We start from the raw sequence: 16,335 nt of genomic DNA, 5'->3' as shown, positions 1-16,335 counted from the left end.
CCTTAGAAAAATACACACAAAAATATAATGACAGAAAAATCAAATTTTTCTGTGGGTTCACCATCAGAAACAATTTTTCTGTGGGTATCACACGCATAGAAAAATTGTTTTCGTCCAGATTAAAACTAATTTTTCTGTGTGTTAATCCACACAGAAAAATGAAATAAACGCACAGAAAAAACACATGTTTTTTTTCTATCGGTCTAGGTGAACTCACAGAAAAATTCATTTCGCCCAGATTAAAAATAATATTTCTGTGTAGCCAGCCTCACAGAAAAAAGAGTTAAACGCACAAAAAAAATTATTTTAAAACAGTAGCAACAGCATATTAAAATATATATTTTCCACACAGTAATTTATGTGCATGACCAACAAGGTTTCATTCAAATAATATACAAATACAGTACTCGAAGGGACCTGCTATTAGATAAAAGAAACGAAGCATTACTGATGGACCCGCTAGTAAATAAAAGAATCAAAGAATTAACTGCTGCTGTGAAACAAACCGTCAATCAACACTCCATCACCATCTCTTAATCAAGAATGGAGGTGCTGGGCTTGAAGTTGAACGAGGATTTTGGTGGAGTGATGGTTGGGGTATGAAGATGAAGCATATCTGTAGATTTACTCGTCTGAGCCACCAGTATTCCTTTTGACTTGCTACCAGTAACAGAGTAGTCTATTACACCATCTGTTAAAATGAACGAGTTAGCTCAAGGTACTGCACATGATAAAATTCTATGAAACCAATTGCACAAGTATATTACATTGTTAATATAGAATGGAATCTGGTTTCTAATGCATCACAAAATGTGTCTAGTTAGAAGAACCACATATAGAGACAGCTAGTGAGCAGCGGCTTTTACTTTCAACGATATGTATATTTTGCTTCACAAATAATGATATGGCAAAAGGTAATTGAAGAAAGGAAGCTTCACTCATCCTAATTAAGCAGCAAACACGAAATTACAATGTTGTCATGATAAGACCTTCTCATCTTGTATAATTCAATTGTAATTTTTGCAAGTTTCATAGAAGGAAAATAGATCTCACTCGGAAGTGTTGTCATTTTAAGGATGGAAACATGTAAAGATAAGCATATAGCAAACATGTATTAAGCACACCTTAGGCAGAGATGGATAGACCGGCCTGCTACAGACAATACAAAGACGTTCACTCAGAGTATTCAGTGTCCTAGCAACTGGGACATCCACTTTGAGTCTTCCAAAAGCTTGGCAGATTAAGGTACTTCCATTTGCTAAAATAGCAGTACATGCAGTCTAAATAGTGCAATACCTGAGTACACTGAATCTATAAGTGATCCAGATTCAGGAATAAGCGGAGGAGACACCAGACCTGCTCATTTAGAAGAATATGATAGCATTAATGAACAGGAACATGTATTAGGGAACATGCATTATTTCAACCAAGGCCCCAATAATCTTTTGGATGCCATTGCAGTAATTATACAACCGATAGAGATCTAGTGGCATGAAATTGGAAATTTAGAAGTAAGACACATGCATAACCATGGTTCGCATGTACCTCGGCAGGTTTTTTTTTTCACAATTTCATGATTTAAGGACATACCATTAAGAAATCATGAAGGGTACCTTGAAATATGATCATTGTGTGAGATTGTAATAAACTGTGCTCATGTTCACAGCTTATTTAGACTTAAATATATACGTGCATGTCTTACATACCATTAACAAAAGTTTGCGCAAATTGCTGGGCCTTTGAAAACACAATTTGATAGCAAAAAAGTTGATCACTAAATACAAAAGAAAAGAACTTACTTTGGTGCCATTAGGAATTAGCTGCTGCTGCGTGCTTAGTCTTTCATTGATCCTCTGGTGACTGGGGAGGCTGCGAATGATTCTGGTGACTGGGGAGGCTGGGGTAGTGGAGTTGGAGCTACTGCAAAGCCAGCAGATCAAGATAATTCATGGGAAGTGCATGCTAAGGTGCAGGACAATTCCACTGATTGGGGAGGCTTTGCTTGGAATGCTAGAGATGGTTGGAAGACCAAATGCCAAGTCTAATGCAGGATCCAGTTGGGGTGTGAAAGATAAGATGGAGTCTGATGAGCATCTGAAAGTCCCAAAAGAATCAAACACATGGAGTAATCTGTTGCAAAAGACTCCTAGGGTAATTTGGCTGCAACACCAGTGGGCAATTCAGATGCTAAGCAATCAGATTCTTGGGATGGCTGGAATGTTGTGCCTGCTGAGAACTCACAAGGTACTGCTCAATGGAAAGAGACAGCTGATTCTAGTAACAAGGACTGGAATGTAGATGGATGGGGTGCCAAATCTGGTAACCGGAGCAGCCAAAGAAATAATCCTGGGAGACCCCCAAGGAGACCGGATGAGAGGGGTCCACCTCCACCAAGACAACGGTTTGAACTAACAATAGAGGAGGAGAACATTCTTCTAGAAGTTGAACCCATAATATTCCGTGTGAGAAGTTGAGTAATCTTGAGTGGTTTGTCACATGAATGCAATAATAGAAAGCTAACATGGTAGAATGGGCAAGTTTTCTTATATGAGAAAGATGTCTAAAAAATCTGTAGACCAAAATAGATGCAGGTATAGTTCAGTAACGGTCTTGTGACAATGGAAATGACTACACATACATAGCATTTCAGTACAACAGAGAATTAAGTAATGTGAAACGCTAACCCAAGATAGATTGAGAATTAAGTAATGTCAAAAGATTAGAGTTTTACCTTATTGGCAAGGATCCCAGTATCACACCACTGCAGTTGAGCGCAGCAGTAGCACTTTCAGCCTAGAAATTAAGAAACAAATGGATCTTATTGAGATGGGGTTTTATTTCTTGAAAAAAGAGGAGAAACAACAATTACTCCTATGTTACAACAAAAGCACCATCTAAAGGACCCAGCTTTTACAAATGTATTGAATTAAGCATTGCCTTCAACAAATAATCAGCACGAGAAGGCTCAAGAAAGTAAGGCAGTGCAAAGGAACAGATCAGTTATATACTAGCACATAGTAGTGATGATATCTCAAAATAATAATAAGAAGAAAAAAAACAGGTCACGAGCGCTGAACAAAACATGATGACAAGGCGCTGGTATTAACAGTTCTACTAGAGTTAGGACCCACTTATAGTACTCAAAGTCTCAGTCTTAAACAGTCAGCGTAGATTAGCACGCAAAATTACACATTTGAATAGCATACCTTAACTCGGAGGCACTGACCAATCAAGTCACTCAAACCAGCAACAAGTAAAGCTTTGTTTGAGAAAATAAAGATCCAAATTCATTGTTCTAATGTTCTCCAGTTTTGGCTCAAAAATGATAGGTTGTGAAACTGTTCTCTGCCTAATTAATTTGGGTGATGAGAGCTAAGCTCAGTACATAGGACAAATCCTCTTGCACATCCATTTCCACCTCAATTAATTTGGGTTTCTAAAGCTGAAACACTACCTGTCTAGAAACTGAAATCAGTGATGCAAATTTCTTCTTTGTGAACAGCACAGGAATATTCTACTGCAATGAAACTTACTTGCATGCTTCTCAAGCATATTCTTAGCATTTTAGTATTTGGAGACAATATAATGTGTCCTCACCCATCAAACAATGCTAAAAACAGGAGCGTGCTTTTAATTCTAAAAATAGCACACGTGTGACAGGTTAATTAAACATGAACCAGGTTTGAGCAACCGCAGCTCGCACACATTGATCTATCAATCCACCCCCCAAATCGAATCCTAAACCGAGCACAAAACCCCAAATAGATTACGTTAGCTAGGGTTTGGGTGCTCGGTTTCAAGGGAGAGCAAAGGGGTGGGCGCATACCTGGTCGGTGCTCGTCGCTGGCGAATGTCGAAGGCCCGATGAAGACCAGGGTGAGCGCAGATCTGGAGGAGGGAGTCGACGCCGGCTGGAGGAGGGAGGCAGCGCCAGCCGGATGTGGGTGGAGGAAGGGGCACCGGTTGGATCTGGTAGGAGAGGGAGGCGCCGCCAGCCGGTCTGGAGGAGGGAGGCGCCGCCATCCGGTCTTGCACAGGCAGCCACCGCCGTCTTCCGAGGGAAGGGAGGGGAGGAGTTGTAGTGGAGGAGGGGGTGGTGGCCTCACCGGTGGAGGAGGGGGTGGCCGCCGCGACGGTGGAAGAGAGGAGGGGGTGGCCGCTGCGAGACCTAGGAGCGATGGGAGTGCGGGCGTGGTCTCGGGCAGGTGCGGGCGGCGTGTTTGGGATAGGGATGGGCGGCCGCGTCTGGAGATAGGTTTAGGGTTTTTTTTGCATGTATATAGTTTTTCTGTGAGTTTTGAAAAGACCGACAGAATAATGTCAATTTTTCTGTGTGTATTGACACGTACAGAAAAATCACGCAATTTTTCTGTGGGTTTTCGAATATTTCTGTCGGGATTTTTGAAACGCACAGAAAAATTACGAATTTTTCTATGTGTATAGAGAAAAACGCACAGAAAAATTCATCACCCATAGAAGTATTCGAGTTTCCAGTAGTGCCTGCCAACTCGGCGAGTAGTACACACTCCTTGCTGCTTCATGATTTGCATTGTTTCTATGATTTTTTTGGCTTAATGTATGCCATTCTTTTTGGTTTGGTGTTTGCTTCATTGGTTAGATTGTATCTAGGACTGCGCTAGTTAGTACCCAGGGTACTGATTATTATTCAGTACCCGAGGCCATCCCCATGCCCGCAGATGACGCACGATCGCCCGCGGCCCGCCTAAGCGATGCTCGTTGATTTTTTCATGGCTGTTGCCTACTTACGCCTGTGTTTCTGGCCTTTTTTTTGTTTGTTTTTTTGTCCTTTGTGTGTTTCTAACCTATTTTTTTTTGGTCGGACGTTTTTTTGGGTCCGTTGTGCGTTTCTAGCTGATTTTTTTGTTCTTTTCGTGTACATGGACAGAATTCGGTTATGGGGTCATTTTTTTCTGCTAGGCCTCCATGGATGCATATATTTGGCCGTTAATTTCTTTCTACACTGGGTTCCTTCTTTCTACACTAGGTTCCTTGTGATGAATTACTTCTCAACAATGATAATTCATTATCTAAACTATAAATATTATTTTAATTTTACTAAGAATTGTGAATCGGTCCCAGGAGACAATGTTCTCGTAATATTTTACAATAGTACATGATGCTAATCACAAATAGTACCATTTCGTTCGTTATCATAGTTACAAAGATGATGCACAGACATCCATTTGTTTTTGTAGAACTGCAATGATGACGCACAGACATCCAAGTCTTTCATTCTGATGAACTGAAATCTGCATCATTGAGAGCTTTGGATGTCATTTGTAGAATGCAGCAATGCAACACAGCTTTTCTGGATGATGGCCTGTTATCATGTATATTTTCCTATCTGATTATATTATATGTCCCCATTCAGCAAACACTTGGGATGCTGCTAACATTGACCTTCATTTGCATAGCACCCAGACCCGACTTGTTAACACACCAATTAAGTACACAAGCACTATGACAGTCGCTTCTTAAAACACCTGCAATAAGATACATGTATAAAATTCATGAAGTAATTGATTGCCTATCTCAGAGACAAATTCAATAGTCAATAAAAGCTAAGAAAATATTAGCTTGTATTTCTTTAATTTTTTTCCATTGCTAATTTGATCTGCTTGTGCTGAAAAAGCTAGGGAGCCATAGAAACCTCAAATATTTGCGGCCAAACTAGCCTAGTCACAGATATTGTTATGTGTGGCCAGATAAGACTTCCATTATATTTAATCTAGCATAGAATTAGATTAATTATTGATAATGAATATGTACATGCAAAAACCTCTCTATCTTACATAATGAAGTGAGTGAACCATAAAAGCCTCAATATTACCTTATCCTTACAGTTTGGTTAGGAGTCATGAGATAATTCATAACAGAATGGCTGGTTACAAAAAGAAAATGGAAAAAATGACACTGATTCCAACAATAATGGTCCACGCAGTGCTTGAATGAATGAAATGTTTTATTGAGTCCATGAGATAATTCTGCAATGGATATAGTGAGTACTGGTAAGAAAAAAAAAACATGTATCATACATTTTAATGTATATTTACAGTATGTGTGAAAAATATAGCTATCTTCCAGATGAAAGGAGTGAGGGGAGGGAAAGCAAGAACAACCATGACTATAATGCAGAGGGCAGCCAAGCTTGTTGATTCTCACCTGGCTGCAATGACAGGATCTTGGAGTTGCAGGTAGATGACTACAGCTCAAACCAAAGCATGCTTTCCATGCCAAATATTCAGCAGGGTGATAAAAAAATTCCAATGTTCAGTATAAGGAGTCCTAATATACGGACAAAATAAGGTATATGATTCAATTTTTATTGGTGCTAGGTGCAGAAAGTTTCAGGCCCATGCACTAAAACATCTCCTGATTTCTCCAATGAAGCAAATTATCACTCTGTATTTAACATTTTAATTTATTCTAAGATTCCATAAGCCATGTCAATCTAGCCGATGCCATTCCATATACGAAATCATATTGACCATGTATGAAGGGATCTAACATTAACAGTACTAACTTTTTCTGCCTGTTGACTTTGTTTCATTACTAATTAATGCAGCTACTTTAGTTGCAAATTATTGCATTGTACTTCAAGGTAAATAAGACAAATAGTGCAAATTCAATTCAAAAGGAAAATTGTTACCTAGGTAGAAATGAAATGACTCATTTTTCATAAGGAGGAAGAGCCATAATCTGCTATGAAAAGTGGAGCTGTTCTCAGAGGTAGAATACAGGTGCGGTCTTTACTTTTTTTTAGTGCACTGTATGATTTTGTTTCATTACTAATGCAGCTAGTTTAGTTGTTCAATTCAAAAGGGAAATTGTTACCTAGGTAGAAATCAAAATATAGAGCCATAATATTGAATGAAGTGAACAGGAAAGGAGTAAAAATTTTCTATTTCATGAAGAGGAAATACTTGGAGATGTTTACTTAACTAAGAAAGATTAGTGAACTGGATCATCAAATAAGAAGCAAATCACTGTTGTGAGTATCTGCAGCTCTTTATTCTGAACGCACAGAAAAATAGAGATCAGGATATTAGGACTGAGTGTTCCTACTGAAACATATTTCATATTTGTACTAAAGCATTCTCAAGTGGGCAATAGGTAGAAGATAAAAACAACAATATGAGTAGCAGTTTATTAGATTAAACAAGCAAAAAAAGATTAGTAAAACAGGACAGGAGATCAGGTCTCACAAATGTTGACTGAAAGTAAAAAAAAAAAGGGGGTAATAATAAGCACAGCTAAACTGAAAAGAAAAATGCAGAAGAAAGGTCCGGCTCCTTGTCAATCCTCACTATACAACCTGTAGTAATCTGTGAACTATAAATATAAATAAGGTATCTCTAAGTAAGCTAAACAATCTGCAGGCTCATTTCATGCAACAAGGAAAAAGACAGAGAACAGAAGAACCGAGGGAAGCAGAGCAATTTGCAGATGGTACAAAAAAACTAAACATCAACATCATCCAAATTAAGGGAATATTTTAGGACCAAACTAACATGATCCAACAATGAGAGCACCTGAAATCACACCTTTTTCATGAATCGATAGCAAATAACAAGTTCTCCACAACAAGCAGTCAAGATCCGGCTCAACGTCCAAAATTGTCCACAACCAAAGAATAGAGCTCGCGCAGGACCACATCAGCAATAGGACAGGAGAAGGCATAGCAGATAATGCTCATGGCCACCTCACAACAATTGAAACGAGGAAAAATATTTTTGGAGGGAAATTATTTTTGGAACAAAGAAATTGATAATAGATGCAGAAAACAATTAGTGCTCGGGAAAACGAACGATTATAGTTAAGGACAAATTATTCATAATGATTTGGGGAAGGGACATAGGAAATATGAACAGTGATTTCAACAATGAGATGTGATGGTTAAAATTCATCATGACTACAAATATTGGTGCTGCAAATAGGTTTATATGGTTGCAACAGTACAAAGAGCTTTGGTGCGAACAAATGATTCTTAGAGCACAAAACTTAATTTTTACTCTTGTCACTCATCAGAATGCAGAAAACTAAGAAAAAAAATTAGAAAAATCTACTAGATATATTTGAGTACCTACACTCCAAACAGGGTAGCATAAAATGCAAATAAGTAGCAGAGACGACATTGCCAAGTTTTCTTTAACATATTTATGTTCACAAACATTGACCATAGACTCAGTCACTTGAATTTCGTCTAACTAGATTCTCCTTAACTGAAACCTAAACTTAATAGTGCAACAAAAGAAGCATAAACATAGACAAAACTAGCACGCCATCTGAACTGATCCCTCTGGTCGACAATCGACTGAACTGAAGCCAGTTCGACAATAGACTGAACTGATCCCCCTGAAAATTCACAGACTAAACTGATCTTAAACTACCAACTGAATCGAACATGAATATGAGTAGCAGTATACTGAACTGAATAGCAGTACACTAACAAAAGCAACAGAAGCATTAACTATTTGATGTCCGAGAATAGTGCAACAAGAGCAGCAGACAAGCGCACTGATCTGATACATTTCCAACAATAGTGAGCTTAAGTTGTTATGAAATGCAACTGTGTTTTGATATATGAAATATTAATTCGTTGTTCAATATATTAGTTACTTAAGTTGTAAAGTGGGTTTTAATGAGTACTGTAGGTGCATGTTTTGATGGGGAGTAGATGGAGGAGGTTGCTTTGATGGCAAGCGCCCGTGATCTGCACTGATAAAAATATGATAAATAACACTGATGAAACTATTAGCTCTAACCAGTAAGCATAATTAATAAATATTCAGAATAAATCGGATTTTGAACACAGGATGGAGATCTCTAGGATCTGACATAGATCATAGGCAAGTAGAATTTATAGATGTGTACACAAGAAGGAAATTGATTTGATACTGCAATCTCTAACGAAACTGAAATATGAATCAACAGCATGTCCAAACGAGCAAAGCAAATAAAACAAAAGGGAAGACAACCTGGGGACTGGATGCCATTGTGGTGGTGGGAGAAGCCAGTGATACAGCCAGACGATGGGAATCAGCTGCTCCGCAGGCCTACTGCGCCTGATCCGTCGCTATCGTGGGGACAAAGGCTGAAGTCGTCAAACATCGGGAAGCAGGACGGGGCGGAGGAGCGCTGCGGAGGGGCCCTGCGGATAAAGTGCCGCCGCCGCCTCTAGTGGAGGAGATGGATGGAGGGAGGAGGACAAGGAGGAGGATCGAGGTCGGAGTGGGTGGAGCTGTATGGTACCGCCAGTTGTGGAGGGGGCGGAGGGCGCCCTCACCGAAGCCACATCCGCTGAGCAGAGAAGGAACTGGCGCTGCCCATGATTGGAAAAAAAAGGAACACTCCACGACTGAAAAATAAAAGGGTGAAATGAAAAAAAGCGGAGGAAAAAACCAACGGGGGACGGGACGTGGGGCGCCGGGATCGCGGCAAAAGGAAGGCGGGGGAGGTCACGCTTGGGTTGGGTGGCTTGGGTACTGAATATTATTCAGGTAAACATATGAACTTCCATGATAAAAGTTGAGGCAGATGTTTTCTATATTAGTAGATATTAAAGACAAGCTTCTTAAAGTGATTTCTTCGAATCTATGACAAAGTACATTCTAAAGCATAAAACATGAGACCAATCAAACCAATTAACAGCAAGTGTCCCTAAACGTAGTTTAAAAAGGACATAAAAAAGACTACTGAGATTTGTAAGACATCACATGCTGCGCATATAACCAAATCATTTGAGGTTTGGAAGTAATAAAATACCCGAGATAAAAAAAGGTAGCTAGTTAACATAAACAAAATAATAAGCAAGAAAAAAAATCAATGATGTCAATTACCTCGGGCTGAGGAACAGATTGTCCCACCTGTGGCAAGAAACCATCATTTTAGAGTTCCATATTTAATAGTTTTTATATTCAGAAAGATGAGTCCGTTAAAGGAAGAATACCTCTATGTCTACCCCAGTCAGCAAATACTCATGTGTTGTTGGAGAATTTATCCGTGCAACCTTCCTCCTAATTGACGTACGGCTATCCCCCTGAGCACCTCTCTTCCTTGGATCCGGTGTAGAAGTTTCTACCCAATGCAGATGACAACCTCTTGTCTTGACGTAGTGGAACCTCGAACCTAAAAAGAGAATCAACAGATTAACAAAAACCAAAAGGGCAAGGCAGGTCCAACACATGAAAAAGGCACAAAAAGTTTTAACATTTACCGACCTCTGTTGTGTGCTCTCTCAAATACAACCCTTTATGTTGTGTGCTCTCTCAAATACAACCCTTTTTGGGTTATCAGGGATCTTATCGACCAACTCCATCCAATAACTGAACACATTTAGTCAAAATCATTTTAGAATACCACATTTCTGTCATGTACATCGTATATTTACGAATGCACTCAAAACAAGAATGCAGTTGCAACTGGCTCATTATGTATTCTGGAAATGAGAGTCCAAAAGGAAATCAATATAACAGGGTGAGATTGTGAAAGAAAGAACCTTTTGGATGAGTGTCCGGGGCCTTGTCCGGCATGCACATCATCTGTGGCAATGGTGGCAGTGACCGATGATCTACAGATGCATAAATTTAATAGCTTAGTAAAATTATAATTATGCCATAACTACTAACATAAGTCAAGGATCTCAGGAAAGAGCCACTGGCGCTAGGCAAACTATAGCATGACAGCATGAATGTTAAATGCCACCATGTACCAAATATGAAATACCTATATACAAATTGATGTATATAGATATTTGAAACTAACGGGATCAGTCAGTCACACACTAAGTGGATAAGAAATCACTCCCTCTACCCACATATGTTAATTAACAACTAGATGCACAAAACTGGTGTTTATGAAATAAGCTCTAAGCATCAGAATTGGAGGTGAAAAAATTCCATCTGTGAATAAATTCAAAATAAGTAATATGTTGGCATATCCATATATAATCTCTGATGTTTTTTTATGAATCTCTATAAAAAAGAGATGTTCAATCATCTGTACTATAGATAAGTAGACTAATTTATTTAATAATTATCACACAATGGCACTGCATATGAATTAAACAAACAAATAAAAATGATTAGATCTGTTAATGCACCATTATAATTCCCAGCTACGTATAGATGTAAATATGTAATGAAAAAAATATAAAAAGATCAATATCTGACATTGATAAGAATTAAAGAGTCTTGTGATTACTTTCTCAATCCTATTCTGTAGCCTAGTGACTTTGGAAAATCAGCAGATAATGCGAAAGTTAGAAGCTCTATGTTTGTCCCACTTCAATTCTGAACGTGCAGGCGGCACTACAGTAAGAACAGACAGTCTGTCGAGCCCTTCCGCAAAGCCACCATGACCGCCTTCACCTATGACTGAACAAGAACAAAATTATGAGAAATTACCATTGGGTAAGGCCAATAGGATTGCCACAAATGACTAATCGAGACCATATTTAAAAGATGAGGGGAAGAGATAATTTCCGAAGACTTGATGTCTACCCAGTCTAGATGGAGTCTAGATGGAGAAGGGTGCCTCAGCATATGGATCTGGATCATGGGAGAGTTGCAGGACGCGACGATGTCAGATGAAGATGCGGGGGGACAGAATGGAATACCTGTGCGCCACCAGCACTGCAGGAGCCATGGCTGTGATAGCTGTGGTTGGATCTCATCGGGCTCCACGCTCCCCAGCAGGCCACATGAATGTCGGCTGCTTGGCCTCACCGGCATTGGACCAGATCGCCAAGGTCAGTCCCGGCACCTGCGCCTCGCGGACCCAGCCCCAACCTTGCAAGTCTGCTTTGTCAACACCCTGCGACCTGCCTCCGGAGGGGTGAGGGGTGGCGCCGATGGGTGCAGGGTGGTGCCGCGCCGGAGGGGTCAGGGGCGCGGCGCCGGTAGGGTTGCGGACGGAGCGAGCTGTTTTTTTTTTTTTTTTTTTTTTTTTTTTTTTTTTTTTTTTTTTTTGCCTTTTACCTGTATGTCATTATAAAAGTTCAAAATGATCTACGTGCCATTGAAATTTTGAAAAGTTCCTCAGTACCCTCGTCCAAAGTTTTTTTTATCTACGTGCCACTTTCGTTAGTTTTTCTTGTAACAGCACGCGGAAAAGACGATTTTGCCCTCAGTTATAGAATGCATCAAAATTTTCATTCTTTCCTCATGTGTCACTGTAACATCCTGTGATTCAAAAAACTTCACTTTTTTCTCTGTACCATTATGAAAAAAATCATGGTAACAGCTTGTACGTGTGCATGTGAAAAACTTTAATAATTATAATAAATTCGAAATGCATCGATGCATTTCGAATTTATTATAATTATTAAAGTTTTTCACATGCACACGTACAAGCTGTTACCATGATTTTTTCATAATGGTACAGAGAAAAAAGTGAAGTTTTTTGAATCACAGTAAGTTACAAGTTACAGATGCATTTCGAATTTATTATAATTATTAAAGTTTTTCACATGCACACGTACAAGCTGTTACCATGATTTTTTTCATAATGGTACAGAGAAAAAAGTGAAGTTTTTTGAATCACAGGATGTTACCGTGGCACCTGAGGAAAGAATGAAAATTTTGATGCATTCTATAACTGAGGGCAAAATCGTCTTTTCCGCTTGCTGTTACAAGGAAAACTAACGAAAGTGGCACGTAGGTAAAAGAAACTTCGGGCGAGGGTACTGAGAAACTTTTCAAAATTTCAATGGCACATAGATCATTTCGAACTTTTATAATGGCGTACAGGTACAAGGAGTTACAGGTGATCCACAAATGCAAATAAAATCACTTAGGCCACGAGTTCCACTGCGACCACTGTAACACCCTAAAATTTGCACTCTTTTAAAATAGCTAAATTTGATTTATTTACGCAATTATGTGTGCATACAAATGTAGGAAAATGATAAATTTTGTGAAATCAAAATCAAATATAAGGTTAGTAACCTCTTGATGCATACATGCTGCTGCACAATTATTTTGTAACGATTGGTTTTGACCAAATTTGAATTGGATTCAAAATCAATTTGAAAATGGTTTGCCAAAACTCTAGAAAATAAAAAGAAAAAAAAGTTTTCTTCTTTTCTCTCCCCTCCCTTCCTTGCTTTTCAGCCTGCTGGCCCAACCCCCGCCGGCCCGTTCTCCTTTCTTCCCTCCCCTCCTCCGGTTTCCCTTCTTGGGCCGGCCCAGAGGAGCCGACCTGCTTCCTCAGCCGCAGCCCAGCATCGCCAGCAACTGTCGCCGCGTCCTTTTCCGCGCCTCAGCCGCTGCCAGCCCCGGCCCGCGCATCAGCGCCGTCTCCCTCCTCCCGCAACCGCCGCGCGAGTCCAAGCCGCAACCGTCGTCCGCTCCTGGCGTCGTGGGCGTGTTGCCCCGCTCCTCGGCCTCATTTAAAGGGTGCCGAACCCCCCGCGCACACCCCTGCTGCCTCCCCGCTCTCTTCTTCGCGTTTGCCAGGCGCCGAGGAAGCCACAGCAACCGCCGCAGCACGCGCCAGGATCTGTCGTCCGCCTCCGCGTGGTCCGCCTTCCCCGAGCCGTCGACGACCCCGTTTTTCCCCGCCGTGAGCTTCGCCGTTCTCCCCTCTCTCTCCCCGTGCAGTTTATTTCTCGTTTCATGGCTTCTAGAGCCCGTTTCGCGTGCGGCCGTGTGCTCCCAGCCGTCGGCCATGGCGACCGCCGCCTCGACCACGTTCTCCGCCCGCCGTATCGGCCTGGCTGAGATCCCCTGCTCCCTCTCGTTCTCCCAGTGTCCTCGGTTCTTCGAACCGTGGCCCGTAGGCCCCAAACCGCGCACTCCGGCGAGCTCCACGCCGTCGGCCATGGAGCGCCGCCGCCGGAGCCGCTGTTCCGGCCAACTCCTTCTCTCTCCTTCCGCTGATCTAATCCGAGCCGCCCGTTGCTTGATCAACGGCCACCAAAGGCCGATATCCCTTCGCGTGGCAGTTTTGCGAAAGAGTCCCTGAGTTTTTCTAAATCCTAACCCGCAGCCCAAAGCACGTTTCCTCAGTACGCTTTCTCCTTTTGAAAACGTAAAGTATACGGTTTTAGTCCAAAATACATTTTCACTATTTACAGAAATGCCACTACACCGTTTTGTTCATAAAATCGTCGTTTTAGCTCCGAATTGACCCGTTCAAATTGCGTTAGTTTTGTAATTTCATAATCTACGTGTTAGTACCACTGTTAATCATGTTTGCAACTTTTAAATTTTAGGGTTAAGTTTAATTAAGTAAATTGCTATAGGAAACCCCGTTTAATTCATAACTTTCGCGTTTTAGCTCCGTTTTTCGTGAACTTCGTGTTGACGTGATCCTAGCGAGACGTGGACTCTTTTCATAAAAATTTTATCTTGTTTTCTTTACTGTTGGTGTACTGTTCTAACCATAGGATTGTTTGCTTTGCATGAATGTTCCTGGAATGTTGTATGTTGTCGTGTTGGTCGTGTTCAGACGGTGAGGAGAACGTTGGAGACCAATAGTTCTTCGATGACCAGCAGGACCAGCAGGAGTTTACTAACCAAGGCAAGTATAGCATGGGATCTACCTTGATGCCTATTCACCTTTATTAATTACTCATTTCCATGTGTCTAATTTTGATACCCGTAAGGACATCCTAGTGATTGATTATCCTGTTCCTTGTCTCCTATGGGTTATATGCATATGGGTAGTTTGTTAGTGCTCAACATAACTATACATGAGCTACATATTGAATAATGATTCTATGGAAAGAAAAGGTAAAAGTTGCTTTTAAACAACTGGATTATAGGGCGATGGAGCAAATGACTTTCGATCATGATGCTCTCGGCCCTCCATAAGGACTTATCTGTCGGCAAAAGCTGGGACTTACAGTGCAACCGTGAGAGTCACATGGCTCTAACTTTAGCTCAGTAGTAGGACCTTTTCTAGCTTGTTAGAGGTTACCTTTATGGCGCAAAAGGGGCTTGCCACATTGGGTATAGGACTGCCTCTGTTCCTATATGTATAGCCGCGATGGATATGTGCCATAGGAAAGGGGGTTCCTACATCTGCCTGCCAAGGAAACCTAGCGGCCCTAACTTGTTAGAGAAACCTATGAAATGGCTTCATAGTGTACCCTGCCCGCTCACCTTGGCAGTGACATGGGAGTAATTAACCCGGGCATATGGGAATCACGGCTCGCGGTGAATGTGCACCACCTCTGCAGAGGGTAACAAACTGTTATAACAGCCGTGCTCACGGTCACGAGCGGCCCGAAAAACTCACAGAATAATTGGATACTCATTATGGTTCATTTATGATGGTCTACGATAATAATATGATGCAAATAATTCTGATATCTGATTATGTGGGTTTAAATGGGAGCTTAAGCATAACTTGATAATAATTGGTAATAAAATTCTGATTTACTAAAAGTGCTAACTGCAGTAAGCCAGTGTCGTCCTTTTTGAGCTACATAACCCCATGTTATCTTGTTAAGTACGGGAAGTACTTACGCTTGTTTATTTCTTTATTTGGACAAAAATCCCGGATGGGTAACTGATGACAACGGGTATGAGGAATTTCCTGAGGATTATTAGGCTTGTGGTCAACCAGTTGACCTTCCCTGTGATGAAGTCCCACGAGAGAGTTATCTTTTTATATTCCGCTGTGTGATGTAAGACTAAGTTATATTATGGTCCTTGATGTAAGAGACACCGTGATGATACGTTATGTAATTTGTCAGCTTGTGTTTGTGATTGATCCCTGGGCACACATGGGTTAGTGCATTCAATTTTATCCTTAAAATTGGGTGTGACAACCACGCTGGGTCATGAGGCTCATTCGATGCCGTCAATTGACGCTGCACAAAGGAGAAGAGATTGCATATGTGAGTCAAGATTGAACAACACGAATGGTCTCTCTGCTGCCTAACTAGTATAACCCTTTAACTATCAGCAATATCTTCTCAGTTGCATTGTGCTCTAGTATGATTGCTTAAGTACTAGTTGGTAACAAACATATAGCATTAGTCACTAAGTTTCTAGTGTCTGGGCATCTTTGTAAGATTGATTCTGCATAAACTAGAAACGGTGATTATAAGGTTGTAAAGCGACTCATAGTGCCTGAAACAGTATTTGGAGCAAGTTGAGGAGGAGGGACTGGCATCATGATTTTTAGACTTCGTTTGCTTTTTTTAGAATTTAAAAACCATTCGGCCACACGTTCGTGGTCGTGTTTCCTGAACAAGATGTTCGAAATTTCTTTTCATGTCCTGGGTAAGGCCTCACACCGGACTCAATAACATGAATATCATTTTTCGACTCATTTTATTCTATTATTTAAATCACTTGCTGT

General features: G+C 40.7%; 1 long non-coding RNA gene across 6 annotated transcripts; it reads right to left on the bottom strand.

Annotated features, from left to right (window-relative positions):
* Nucleotides 1-5,047: 5,047 nt before the first annotated feature.
* LOC136541547 (uncharacterized) lies at nucleotides 5,048-11,954 on the bottom strand. 6 transcript variants are annotated; one of them, XR_010780391.1, is made up of 8 exons: nucleotides 11,639-11,954; nucleotides 11,224-11,396; nucleotides 10,520-10,591; nucleotides 10,242-10,346; nucleotides 9,971-10,149; nucleotides 6,184-9,887; nucleotides 5,852-6,005; nucleotides 5,048-5,504 (listed from the first exon to the last, which is right to left on the bottom strand). It is a non-coding gene; the product is annotated as an uncharacterized lncRNA (long non-coding RNA). The 6 variants fall into 6 exon arrangements; XR_010780390.1 differs by lacking the exon at nucleotides 5,048-5,504 and having other exon boundaries at nucleotides 5,514-6,005; XR_010780393.1 differs by lacking the exons at nucleotides 5,048-5,504; nucleotides 5,852-6,005 and having other exon boundaries at nucleotides 6,012-6,720; nucleotides 6,964-9,887.
* Nucleotides 11,955-16,335: the final 4,381 nt, after the last annotated feature.

This window comes from Miscanthus floridulus, chromosome 3 (genome assembly GCF_019320115.1).
Source record: "Miscanthus floridulus cultivar M001 chromosome 3, ASM1932011v1, whole genome shotgun sequence".
Classification (NCBI taxonomy): domain Eukaryota; kingdom Viridiplantae; phylum Streptophyta; class Magnoliopsida; order Poales; family Poaceae; genus Miscanthus; species Miscanthus floridulus.
The sequence above is the reverse complement of the archived record's forward strand: the minus strand, read 5'-3'. Positions and strand labels throughout refer to the sequence as shown.